Below are 13,037 nucleotides of genomic sequence, written 5' to 3' on the forward strand. Positions count from 1 at the left end.
GATTAATTGTTCTAACTGTCAGGAAATTTCTCCTTAGTTCTAGGTTGCTTCTCTCCTTGATTAGTTTCCATCCATTGCTTCTTGTCCTGCCCTCAGGGGCTTTGGAGAATAGCTTGACTCCCTCTTCTTTGTGGCAACCCCTGAGATATTGGAACATTGCTATCATTTCATCCCTAGTCCTTCTTTTCATCAAACTAGGCATACCCAGTTCCTGCAACCGTTCTTCATATGTTTTAGCCTCCAGTCCCCTAATCATCTTATTAGTTCTTCTCTGCACTCTTTCTAGAGTCTCAACATCTTTTTTACATCGTGGCAACCAAAACTGGATGCAATATTACAAGGGTGGCCTTATCAAGGCGTTATAAAGTGGTATTAACACTTCACATGATCTTAAGCAGAACTTCCTCCCCCAAAAAACCCAAAACCAATCCACACTATTTAAAATGAAACAATCCTCCGAATTTCTACTTGCCAATATTTCTCATTTCGTATTATTCATTTCATAACCACCACCTCCTCTTCCTCCCATTGTTAACTTCAGCTTTTGATCCCTGAAAGTTTTACCTTCATTATGAGAAATCATTTGTTTCACTGCCACTTAAGTACAGCTTAAGGGGTGGCAGGTTCCCTTATTTTTTTTTTATCAGGCTCGTATCTTAGTGATATGATAAGTATGCAGGTACTGGTAGTCCTTGACTTACAAAAGTCAAGGACTACCTTGGTGACTGTGCGAAATTACAGTGGCACTGAAGAAAATGATTCGTGACCATTTTCCACACTTCTGACCACTGCAGTCATGTGATTTACATTCAGATGCTTGACAATTGGTTCATACTGAAGAAGTTTGCAGTGTCCCAGGGTCATGTGATCCCCTTTTGGGACCTTCTGACAAACAAAGTCCATGGGAAAGTCAGATTCACTTAACAACGGTGTTACTAATTTAAGAACTGCAGCTGAACTTAACAAATGTAGCAAGAAAAATGGTAAAATAAGACACAGTGGTGCATTGGTTAGAGTGCAGTACTGCAGGCTGCTTCTGCTGACTGCCAGCTGACTGCAATTTGGCAGTTCGAATCTCACCGGGCTCAAGGTTGACTCAGCCTTCCATCCTTCTGAGGTGGGTAAAATGAGGACCAAGATTGTTGGAATAGGCTGACTCTGTAAACAGCTTAGAGAGAGCTGGAAAGCACTGTAAAGCGGTATATAAGTCTAAGTGCTATTGAGAGAGAAGGAGGGAGGGAGGGAGGAAAGGAGGAAGGGAGGAAAGGAGGAAGGAAGGAAGGAAGGAAGGAAGGAAGGAAGGAAGGAAAAAGGAAGGAAGGAAGGAAGGAAGGAAGGAAGGAAGGAAGGAAGGAAGGAAAGAAGGAAGGAAGGAAGGAAGGAAGGAAATGTTTGATCCTGACTGGCTCAAGGTTGACTCAGCCTTCCATCCTTCCGAGGCTGGTAAAATGAGGAGCCAAATTTTCAGAGCAGCAATATGCTGACTGCTTAGAGAGGGCTGTAAAGCACTGTGAAGTGGTATATAAGTCTAAGCGCTATTGCTATTGCTAAAATGTGACAAAATCATTCAACAAATTTATCACTTGGCAACATAAAGTTTGGGCGCAATTGTGGTCTTGAGGACTACCTATACAACTTAAAGGGGGCAGTTCTTCAATTTTTTGAGCAGGCAAACATCTCCTTTTGATGTCCCTCATGTCCCACACACACACACACATATATGTATACACAACAATGTTCAGAGAAGGAACACTTCCATTGATCCAGGGATACCATTTCAAATCTGGCCTTTAGTCAGTCAGAACTGGGTTTTGTATTTGACTGGCAAATGCTCTAAAACCCCTTCTGTTACTAAGCTGTGAATAGAACATGCAGTTTAATGGGCTTCAGATTAGATCTTTCAAAAACCTACCAGATAATAGTGTAGAAAAGGAACTGCGGATGAAAACTGCCTCACTGCTGTACTGCCAAACTAAGAAAAAAGAAAAATAAAGCAGGAATTATCTCTGCTGGAGTATCTGTCAGGGATTGTAAACACCCCATAGTAGACTGTTAATACACGTCATTATTTACGCCTCTGGTCCACCAGTTGTAATGATTTGAGGGGCTGTATTACTGCTACAATTCTAGTCTGATCTCCATCCTCAAATCTGACATTGACAAATGTACCAATAAAGGAGAATATGGTGCTGGAGAAGACTCCTGCGAGTCCCTTGGACTGCAAGGCGATCAAACCGGTCAGTCCTAGAGGAGATCAACCCTGACTGCTCTTTAGAAGGCCAGATCCTGAAGATGAAACTCAAATACTTTGGCCACCTAATGAGAAGGAAGGATTCACTGGAGAAGAGCCTAATGCTGGGAACAATTGAGGGCAAAAGAAGAAAGGGACAACAGAGAATGAGGTGGCTGGATGGAGTCACGGAAGCAGTCGGCGTGATCTTAAATGGACTCCAGAGGATGGTAGAGGACAGGAAAGCCTGGAGGAACATTGTCCATGGGTCATGATGGATCGGACATGACTTCGCAACTAACAACAACAACAAAGGATAATATGTGTAGCTCTGGGTTGAAATGATGGGTCCTTGAGGCTCTCCGGGCTTGGTTGTTTTCTTGTAGACATTCCATTACCCAACTAGATAACAAGATCAGTGATATGGTAGCAGTTTGGATAATGGAATATCTGCAGGAAAACAACCAAGCTCAGGAGAGCACCAAGGACCCCTCACTGACAAATGTGCCAGCGCAAAACTGCCCCCGGCTTGAGATACTTATTCTTACTTTCACTGAAGCACTACTGTATTATATGGCCAAATTCCACAGGAATTTCACAGCCTCATACAAAATGGAGTCATTGCCTTTTCCTACTTTACAGAGCAATAATATAACAGTAGCAGCAAAGCCAATCTTTGGAAAGCATTGCATTAAGTCAGCTCCAGCAGGGATCGTGTTGAATGTCCCAAAAGTGCTTTTTTCTGCTGGTTTTTTTTTTTTTCTGTTCAGTTCTGAACTGAAGAAGCTTCTTGGATGAGAAGCGAAATCTTTTCAAGGAAACAAAAACAACAACAACAAGAAGAAAGTTCAGTTGCCTTTTGGAAAAAGCACCTTCAGGACACACCATGACCTGGATGATTGAAAATTTCCATAGACATCAATCATGTTAAATAATTGGGATGCCAGACTTAAATTTCAGGACAAAATCGGAAGTATCAGGTGAAATTACCTTTCTTTAAGCTTGCTGAGTTAATCATCAAAGATGATTAATGGCAGCTATAAGACACACATTGACAGTCAATGGCTACTGGTTATGAGCCGTTTTCCCACCTAACCAAGAAAAGCTGGTGACAAATATATTTATTTATTCCAGTTCTTAAGGCCACGTGACTATTCCATGAATCTGGATGGCTTACAAATAAAATAAAAGAAACGGTACATCTAAAGGAGAACACAGCCAACCTTTCACGTAATTCTAACATAACCAGTGGAATGAGTTTTGGAAACAGATTCCTTTGGTGGGCAGGAGAAGTTGGGACTGTTTTAAAGATTATTGGGGTTCCTTCCTCCATCTGTCTCTTCTTAGAAGTAGAGAATGTTATAGAGATATTATCCCTAAGTCTTCGATATAGTTTTTCCTATAAAACTGATTCGATAAGATTTGTGCAGATCTGGGAACTGACTGAACACAAAAACATAGATCTAAGACGAAAGCAAGAAGATGCAGCAAGCGTTCAGATGTCTGAGTCAACCAAATCAAATGGGAGTTAAAATAGCAAGGCGCCCACTGCTCACCCACAAAATCGTCCAAATGATGCTTCATCGTTTCTCTCTCTAAATTTGCAACCCTCTATGTAAAACAGAACATGCAAGTGTCACACAAAATCTGTGTTCTCTCTTTCTTTCTCTCTCTCTCTCTCTCTCTCCCTCTCCCTTCCTCCCTCCCTCTCTCCCTCCCTCTCTCTCTCACTGGTTCTAGGATGCTTGTATTCCTTTCCTAATCCCAATTTTTTCCCCCTCAAAAGTATTTCTATTGCTTCAATGAGAGTATTCATTTATTGTGTTCGTGCTAAACATGCTAAATGCTAAATCTGGGTTAACAGAGAGATGGCATTGTGTACCTGACATGCAAAGGCCGTGAATAAAATGATGGATGGACTTACTCCATACAACTTGTTAAGGCAATGGCTGGGTTTCCTACAGCATACTAAATTATAAACTATCCAATTTCATTTCAGCTTGGCATGATGTTTTGCGTTATCCCATCCTATGAACTGATAAGGTTGAGCCAATTATATGAGAGAAAGGGAGAAAGGGAGAGGGATGGAGGGAAGGAAGGAAGGAGGGAGGGAGGGAGATCCCAGTGTAACTGAGCAGACCCAGAAGTAAATGTGGGGAAGTTAAAAAGCCATCTCAACCTATAAATTACCAAGGATGGGATACCATAGTGACAGTAGTCTAATGAAGTGGATCAACATACAGAAAACAGCTTCTATTAATGCTAAGTATAAGCAACCTTTCTAGATTCTCCTTCCAATTTGTGGGGCAGAGAATGGAGTGATTTATTTGTGGGTAGAGAATGGAGTGATTTATTCAGGCAAGAGAGAATTTCTCTCAACAGTTTTTCAAGGGCAGGGTAACTCTTTATTGGTGAACCAGTGCACCAGTTCTGAAAAAGCCTTTTGAGAAAGGGCTCCTTCCTGGACTTCTACCCTTGGAAAGCTGGTGGAGGCTCTGAATTGCTGGAGAGAGGACGGTACCGTGAAATAGAATATTTTTCTCCTTGTCCTTAAATAAATGCAGGAAAACAACTCTCTGTCCGTGGAATTTCTCCAACATTCTGTCTTCTTTTGAAAAAATGCTTTCAAAGCTAATTCTCATTCAACATACTGAATAAAAATGCTACCAGTAGGGGGAAAGAAATCAGACAAACATCTTCTCAGTCTGTGGCTAGTTTGTATGGAAGAGAATCAGGACAGTTAAGACTCAAAAAAAGAAAAAAAGAAAAAGAAAAAAAGTTGTTGCTGAACTGATAATTAGATAGCACTGATTACCTGCTGGGTATTCAAAAGCAGACCAAATCTCTCCCCCCCCCTAATTTGATCATAATTTGAGAAGGGCTCTATATGTTGCATAAGGCAACATCCCACCCAGTGACTGTCCTCCCACTCTTTATTTGTTTGGCTTGGAGTTACATTTTGGTAGGTTACTTCTAGCAAGTAATTTGAGGTTGGTTTGCAACCACTTGGGATAAATACAGGCAGTGATGTTGACACACCACTGAAACCCTGCAGTCTAACATGACCGCATACAAAGTGTTACGTTAGACAAGGTGGATCTGGGCACACTTGGGATTTGGTGGCAATGTGTTGTTGACAACACTGGAACAGATAACAGCGTATCTTCACAGTGTTATAGTTGGATGTCTCCAGTCATGCACAATGTGAAGCAGATGCAGTAACACAACATAGCTGGGACACTGTTGATCTAGAAGAATCCAGAGACTTACTTTTTTGAGGGTGGGGGAGAGGACTTCATACCCCCCCCCAAAAATCTAAGAAAACAGGAAGAATCACCCATCCTATATAAACAGACTGGATGTGGATTCTGAACTTCAAACTCCATGAAAACTGGAAATGTCCACCCGGCTAATATTTTCTCCACTACATTCTACATGCAACAGGGCATTTGACTGTTATTTGAGACATAAATTAATACTATTTTCATTCTGTTAGCTTAATTAGCCGGTATACATAAAGGTAGTGAATTTTTTAAAAATACAAAATATGCGCTTGGTTAATGGGAACATCATCTTTATTTCTAATAGTAAGACCGGACGTGGAATGTGCGTGTTGGTTGTGAGGAAATCAACCAAGGGTAGACAAGTGTAAGCTGTTGCATAAGGCAACAAGGCAACATAAGATGGGACAAATTCTAAAGGCATCCTTCTATCTCAAGTGCCATTTCCATGAGGTGCAAGTTGCAACCAAGATGAGATATCGCACCAAGTCCCTCAGTGTATAGAAAGCGGCCCCCTCCTCTAAACCTTATCCAAGCGCCACAAAATTATAGAGGCAACAAAACATCGCAACTTCCCCGGCTTTCTTTTGCCCAACTTTGCCCAATAGCTTCCTCTAGGTGCTGTCCGTGGTGCTGAACAGCCGATTAAGACGATGATCGAGGCCGGCGTCTCCTCGTTAGGCAATGGAATAATCTAAGGGTTGGGGGCTGTGGCATCCATGACAACTACTGCGTCCCTCGGTGTATGTGTGTGTGTGTGTGTATCTGTGTGGGTCTGTGTGTGTCTGTGTCTGTGTGAGAGTTTGTTTTCGTTACTGTCTGTCTCCTTGCTGCTGCTCTACCGTTGATTCGCTTTTTATCACATCATCTGCACCAGATTTTTCAACATAAGGTGCTTGGGGTACGACCTCCATCATTCCGAATCCCCTCATCCCAGGTTGGCTGGAAAGGGTGGGGAATTGAAGCCCAAACATAGCTAGAGGACAACCAGGTTTGTGCAGACTGACCTACACCCAGGAACTGTGCCTCGCTCTGGGTTTCTACAGCCTAGCTAGCCCCTTGCGGCTGGGCATTCCCAAAGAGCGATCTGCTCCGTTGACCCTCCCTCGCTTCAGATGTAGACAGCCCCGAGAAGTGACCTATTCGATCTCAACCTTCCTCCCCACCACCCACCGCCACCGCCTCTGGGTTCACTCAACTACGGTATCCCTCGATCACGGCTACTTGTGAAAGAATTCATCCTCTCCCCTTCTTTCCTTTCCCAAACGCCCAGCCTTTCCTCTGAATCCTAAGGGAACTTCCCAAACCGTGTCTTATCTTTATTTCTCTCTTCCTTCCCACCCAGCCTCCCCCCCCCTCAAAATCCGGCATCGCCTACCTGGGAAACCTTCCCCCCACCCCATGCAACGAGGTGGATTTTGCCCGCATCTAGCTGCATTCCTCCTCCTCCTCCTCCTCCTCCTCCTCCCCTTCAAACCCGTGTCGGCTGTGCTCGGCGTTGCTTAAGGCGAGGGTTGCCTCTCTCTTTCCCCCTCAACCCAACCCAACCCACCCCGCCCCCAACCCACACACACGGTCGCCCAAGGACTGAGGTCCCGTCCCTCCCCTTATGCAACACCCCCAACACACACACACACACACACACACACACAAGCACACCCTACCTTATTATCCCAATGCAGGATCCAGACACAGCTTCCCCCTGGCTCCCTCGCCCGCCAGGCGAGGCAGACGCGGCAAGGAAGAGGAAGCCCGAGCGGCGCCCCTGCCTCTGCCCGCAGAATTCCTTCACTGCCGGGAGGGCGAAGCTCCGGGTGCCTTGGAGCTCCGAGCGGCCGCTTGCCTGGTTCCTTGATTCCCGCTTTCCTTCGCCCCGGGGCGCCACGGCCACGGCCACCAGTGGTAACAACCGCGGCTTAGCTCGGGCTGCAACTGCTGCCGTTTCGGCGCTCTCCGCTTCCCCAGCGGCCAAACGGGAGGGCTCGGCGAGAGAAGCGCAGACAGGCAGCGCCTCCTCTTCCCTTCCCTTCCTTAAGCGAGGAGGCAAGCCCGCTCTCTCGCTCGCTCGCTCTCTCCGCCGCCTTTGGCAGGATCCTTCCGCCCGCCCGCCCGCCTGCCCGCCCGCCCGCCAGGTGATGGGAAGGGGAGAGCTTGGCGAGCGAGCGAGCGAGAGTCGGAGCCCCCGAAGCCCTCCCGCTTGTCCTCGCTTCCCTGCCGCCCCTCCTTTCCTCGCCCGCTCAGCCTGCCCGGTCCTCCTTTCTGGGCTGAGCGGAGACGCTGAGCTTCATCGGACAAGAAATCCGGGACTGAAATCCGGGGAAGGGTTTGCCCGAAAGGCAGGAGATCAGGCAGACAGGTTGAATAGATTAACACAAGAGTTGGAAGGGACCTTGTAGGTCATCTAGTCCAACCCCCTGTCCAAGGAGGAGACCTTACACCATTTCTGACCGATGGCTGTCCAGTCTCTTTTTGAAAGCTTCCAATGATGAAGCTCCCACAACTTCTTCAAATTGGTTGATTGCTCTCACTGTCAGAAAATTTCTCCTTATTTCCAGGTTGAATCTCTCCTTGTTCAGTTTCCATCCATTATTCCTTGTCTGGCCTTCAGGTGCCTTGGAAAACAGCTTGACCCCTTCTTCTCTGTGGCAGCCCCTCAAATATTGGAAGACTGCTATCATGTCTCCCCTGGTCCTTCTCTTCACTAGACTAGCCATGCCCAGTTCCTGCAACCGTTCTTCGTATGTTTTAATCTCCAGGCCCCTAATCATCTTGGTTGCTCTTCTCTGCACTTTTTCTAGAGTCTCAACATCTTTTTTTTTATAGTGTGGTGACCAAAACTGGATGCAGTACTCTAGGTATGGTCTTACTAAGGCTTTCTAGAGTGGTATTAGTACCTCCCTTGATGTTGACTGTATCCCTCTGTTAATGCAATTTAGGATTGCATTGACTTTTTTGGCTGCCACTGCACACTGCTGGCTCATATTTAGCTGGTTGTCCACTAAGACTCCAAGATCCCTCTCACAGTTACTGCTATTAAGCCTGGTTTCACCCAGTCTATATGTGTACTTTTGGTTTTTCTTGCCTAAGTGTAAGACTTTACTTTTCTCTACATCGAATTTCATTTTGTTAGATAGGGCCCAGTGTTCAAGTCTGTCAAGATCCATCTGGATCTTGAGCCTATCTTCTAGGGCCGTGATGGCGAACCTATGGCATGGGTGCCACAGGTGGCATGCGGAGCCATTTTGGTGGGCACACAAGGATTGCCCTAGCTCAGCTCCAGCGCGCATGCACGCACCAGCCAACTGATTTTCAGTCCTTTTGGTCCCACCGGAGGTCGGGAAACTGGCTGTTTCCGGCCTCCGGAAGGCCTCTGGGGGGATGGGGAAGGCTGCTTTTGCCCTCCCCAGGCTCCTAGAAAGCCTCTGGAGCCTGGGGAGGGGGTAAAATGGGCCTGCCGGGCCTACCATGCCATCACGTGCCAAAAGCAGGGGGGAATGGGGGGGTCACATGCGCATGCGCGGGAGGGCGGAGCACATTGAATTATGGATGTGGGCACACATACTTGCAACTCCCCCACGCTTCCCCCACTTTTGGCACGCGACGGCAAAAAGGTTAGCAATCACTGTTCTAGGGTGTTAGCTATTCCTGCCATCTTAGTATCATCTGCAAATTGCAGATAAAGCCCCGGGCAACTCTTTGGGTTTAAAAGTAAGCCACGACTGATCACTGGGTGTATTATATTGACTTTGTTTCCTGATTGTTTATTTGTACCCTATGACTATCATTAAGTGTTGTACCTTATGATTCTTGATGAACATATCTTTTCTTTTATGTACACTGAGAGCGTATGCACCAAGACAAATTCCTTGTGTGTCCAATGGACTGGTTTCCAAAATATGCTAAGCTGTGGTTTCCTTCCTTCAGATTGGGTGAACGAACCACAATTGTTGGGTCACACAACACTGTCAGGCAAAATGAAGATGTGTTGGTTTTTCCTCGGTGTACCCTAACTCAAAAATGTCACAAAACTGGAAGCAATGCAATATTAGGCAGGCCACCTGGAATTCTTGGGGCAAAGGTTGAGGTGCTACAAGTAAATAAATGTGAACAAATAAATGGCAAAATAATTAATATTGTCCAATAAAAAAATTCTATTCTATTCTAAAGTGTAGATTGCCTTTACAAGTCATAGAGCAGTAAACCAGGGTTTAACCAGCCTGCATGGGCTATTTGGTTTCCCTTGGTAGGCTGAGCCAGTTTGGCAAAACACCCTAGTACAGGTTCACGCAATGCCATATAGTTTAGTTTAGTTTAGTTTATTTGATTTGTATACCGCCCTACTCCCGAAGGACTCAGGGCGGTGAACAGCCAACAATAAAATACATAAATACACAAAATTTAAAAACCCGATAAAATCAAATTAAATTATTTGGCCCAGACAAATTAAAATACCCCAATAATTTAAAAACAGATTAAAATTTACGTATTTAAAAAGGGAAGAGATCAGGCCAAGCCCGCTTGATGGAATAAAAAGGTCTTCACAGCACGGCGGAAGGAGCGCAGATCCGGGATCCTCCGTATCTCCGGGGGGAGCTCATTCCAGATGGTAGGTGCCCCCACAGAGAAGGCTCTCCCCCTGGGGGCCGCCAGTCGACACTGTTTGGCTGACGGCACCCGGAGGAGTCCCTCTCTATGAGAGCGTACTGGCCGGTGGGAGGCTATTGGTAGCAGAAGGCAGTCTCGTAGATACCCCGGTCCTATGCCATGGAGCGCTTTAAAGGTGGTAACCAAAACCTTGAAGCGCACCCGGAAGACCACCGGGAGCCAGTGCAGCTCGCGCAGGAGAGGTGTTACATGGGAGCGCCATGTCGCTCCCATTACCACCCGTGCAGCCGCACTCTGCGCCAGTTGGAGCCTCCGGGTGCTCCTCAAGGGGAGCCCCATGTAGAGAGCATTAAAATAGTCCAGGCGGGAGGTGACGAGGGCATGAGTGACCATAATGGCTGGAGTCAAAGTCAAACCAATGATATTATAGCCTAGCCAAATACAAGATTTGAACAGGGCAGCTTAAGATTCTTATGCCAATGTCTATGGAGATTCTCAGTCATGGTTTGAAAGAGAGGTCAAAGAGGCCATCAAGGTCAAAATTGAACAGCCCTCTTTCAACAGAAGGGGATGGATAAGACATCCTCTATCTCCAGTCTACAACACAGTCCTTTCAACAGTTCCAGGAAGGCTCCACACCCATTTGCAAAACCTCAGGTGATGCTGAGGACACAGATAAACCTCCAAGTGGCCTCAATGTCTCTCTAAAAGGATGCAAATGACCAGCGGTCTGCAAGGAATATAAATCCCTCCATTCCTCACCATCCACTCAGAGCTGAAGAAGCTTCTTCGGATGAGAAGCAAAACGTCTTCCAAGAAAAAAAACAAAGTCCAATTGCCTTCTGAAAAAAGCACCTTTGGGTCTTTTGCCAATGCTCAAAATGTGATCTCAACCACTCTATGTCTATGGAGATTCTCAGTCTTCCAGGTCATGGTTGTCCCAAAGGTGCATTTTCAAGAGGCAGCTGGACTTTCTGGGTTTTTTTTTCTTTGAAGACGTTTCGCTTCTCATCCAAGAGCTCAGCTCTGACTGGATGATGGGGAATGGAACCACTCTTATCTTTCTCATTTTCTCAATATTCAATTTTCTCCAAAAGGGGGTTTATTTTTAATTATTTTGCCATTTATTTGTTCACATTTATTTACTTGTAGCACCTCAACCTTTGCCCCAAGAATTCCAGGTGGCTTGCCTAATATTGCATTGCTTCCAGTTTTGTGACATTTTTGACTTAGGGTACACCGAGGAATAACCAACACATCTTCATTTTGCCTGACAGTGTTGTGTGACCCAACAATTGTGGTTCATTCACCCAATCTGAAGGAAGGAAACCACGGCGTAGCATATTTTGGAAACCAGTCCATTCATATGGTGGCTGCATTTGCAAAGCAAGTTTAAACCAGGTCTCCTGGGTTAATACAAGCTTAATTAGCATTAGCTTTGCTTTCAGTTTTGTTTCAGTTGAATTATCCATAAGCACATATCTCAACTTCTTTATGGTTCCATAAAATTCTATAGAATTGGAAAAAGACACGAAAAAAGGAGTTTCGTTATTAAATACGGATCTGAACCTAGATCATTCCAGTTGTCCTTTGACACCACAACTGAATTCGCAGTCCAAGATGAGAAAACACAGTCACTATCATGATATGATTTGTCCCAAACAGTAAGAAGTTCTTCGTGCTCTCTGAGCTTAGCTCTTTTCTTCCTAGTTTGGATATTGAAAAATTTTAATATATTTACAGTAATTTAACAGCTGGAACAATGAAGTGTAATAATGGGCCAGAACACACAGTTGTAGTTGACCGGTTGGAGAATGCGGGCTCTTGCGTGAGGCAAGCTACTTTATGATTGGTTGCTGGGTATAAAGGGGGAGTTTCCCTTTTTTCCCGCCTTTTTCTTCAGCGTGCTCTGTACGCTGTTGTGTGATTTACCTGACAATTTACCTCATGAAGTTCCTGTGTTCCTGACTACCTTGTCTGCTGAAAATATAAATGCTAAATATATTTATTTTATACATAACTACCGTGTTTCCCTAAAAATAAGACCCTGTCTTATATTTTTTTGAACCCTGAAATAAGCGCTTGGCTTTATTGCCATGCGTTCAAAAGCCCGATTGGGCTTATTATCAGGGGATGTCTTATTTATTTTGGGAGAAACAGGGTACAAGTCTGTGTTAGCATCTCTGACCTCACGTGGTACACTTGTGGTGCAATTTACCTGTCAAAATATCTACAAGAAAACAAAAAAGCATAGAGAGAACGAAGGACTTCACACTTCAACCCCGAACTACAAATATCCCTTTCTATCATTCTACCAATAGTCTCTTCTACCATTAATAATTAGGCTTCCCATAATAAACTCATTTATCCCTGAAACCTAAGAGATGGATGGGATTTCCAGAACATGCTGCATCCCAAAGTACAGTTTTTACAGTTGACTTTCAACGGTTCGTTTAGTGACGGTTTGAAGTTACAACGGCATTGAAAAAAGTGACATATGCCCAAGCAATCATCTTTTCTTTAACTATTTCTTCCTCCATTTTGTAGTTCAGTAAATAGTTATATATATATTTTTAATCAGTTTTTCATCCGTCCCCATTAAAATTTTGTCAAATGCTGTTGGTTCTTTATTTACACCCCATGTTCTAACGTCTTTCTTATATCTTGACTGAATCTGGAAGTACGGCCACCAAGCTAGATCTCCCCGTTGGTTCTGTAGTTGTTGCCTAGATTTAAGTTAACCCCTCTCATTTAAAATATCTTTTAATATCTTTCCTATAATGTTGTGATTTAGTTTTTTCCCATATGTTAAGCAACACATTCCTCACATAACTGACAACTGGTTCATATTTATGACGGTTGCAGTATCCCGGGTTCACGCGACTATCTTTTGCGACCTTCTGACAAGCAAAGTTAATGGG

The 13,037-nt window shown here is 44.7% G+C and overlaps 1 protein-coding gene across 2 annotated transcripts in view; it reads right to left on the reverse strand.

Annotated features, from left to right (window-relative positions):
• GRM5 (glutamate metabotropic receptor 5) overlaps window positions 1-7,833 on the reverse strand; it is a 307,982-nt gene extending 300,149 nt beyond the window's left edge. For both annotated transcript variants that reach the window (XM_034407980.3, XM_034407913.3), the window contains exon 1: window positions 7,176-7,833. The gene's annotated coding sequence lies outside the window, so the exon portion shown is untranslated. The remainder of the gene's footprint in view (window positions 1-7,175) is intronic.
• Between the last annotated feature and the right edge of the window lie 5,204 nt (window positions 7,834-13,037).

This window comes from Pantherophis guttatus, chromosome 5, assembly GCF_059756535.1.
Source record: "Pantherophis guttatus breed Tessera chromosome 5, ASM5975653v1, whole genome shotgun sequence".
Lineage (NCBI taxonomy): Eukaryota > Metazoa > Chordata > Lepidosauria > Squamata > Colubridae > Pantherophis > Pantherophis guttatus.